At 35.0% G+C, this 468-nt stretch overlaps 1 pseudogene; it reads left to right on the top strand.

Moving 5' to 3' along the window:
* LOC105001084 overlaps positions 1-468 on the top strand; it is a 5,421-nt pseudogene that overhangs the window by 4,254 nt on the left and 699 nt on the right.

Here is a 468-nt window from a genome sequence, read left to right as displayed (position 1 = left end):
GCCCTCGCCTGTATCTTCTCAAAGAACCAACTTTTAGTTTCATTAATGTTTTATATCGTTTTCTTCATCTCTATTTCACTTACTTCTGTTCTGATCTTTGTGATTTATTTCCTTTTGCTAGCTTTGGATTTTGTTTCTTGCTCTCTAGTTGCTTTAGATGTCAGGTTAGGTTGTTTGAGATATTTTTTTTGTTTCCTGAGTTATTTTCTCAGGTCCTTTCTCCTCTCTTCTCCTTCTGGGACTCCTATAATGCAAACGTTGGTGCATTTAATGTCCCAGAAGTCTTAGACTGTCCTCATTTCATTCTTTTTCTTTATTCTGTTTTGTAGCAGTGATTTCCACCATTCTGCCTTCCAGTTTGCTTATTTGTTCTTCTGCCTCAAATTATTGTGCTATAGATTCCTTCTAGTGGAAGGAATTGTATTTTCATTTCAGTTATTGTATTCATCTCAGTCTGTTTGTTCTTTA

Source organism: Bison bison, unplaced genomic scaffold (assembly GCF_000754665.1).
Source record: "Bison bison bison isolate TAMUID 2011002044 unplaced genomic scaffold, Bison_UMD1.0 scf7180017864378, whole genome shotgun sequence".
Classification (NCBI taxonomy): domain Eukaryota; kingdom Metazoa; phylum Chordata; class Mammalia; order Artiodactyla; family Bovidae; genus Bison; species Bison bison.
The sequence above is the reverse complement of the archived record's forward strand: the minus strand, read 5'-3'. Positions and strand labels throughout refer to the sequence as shown.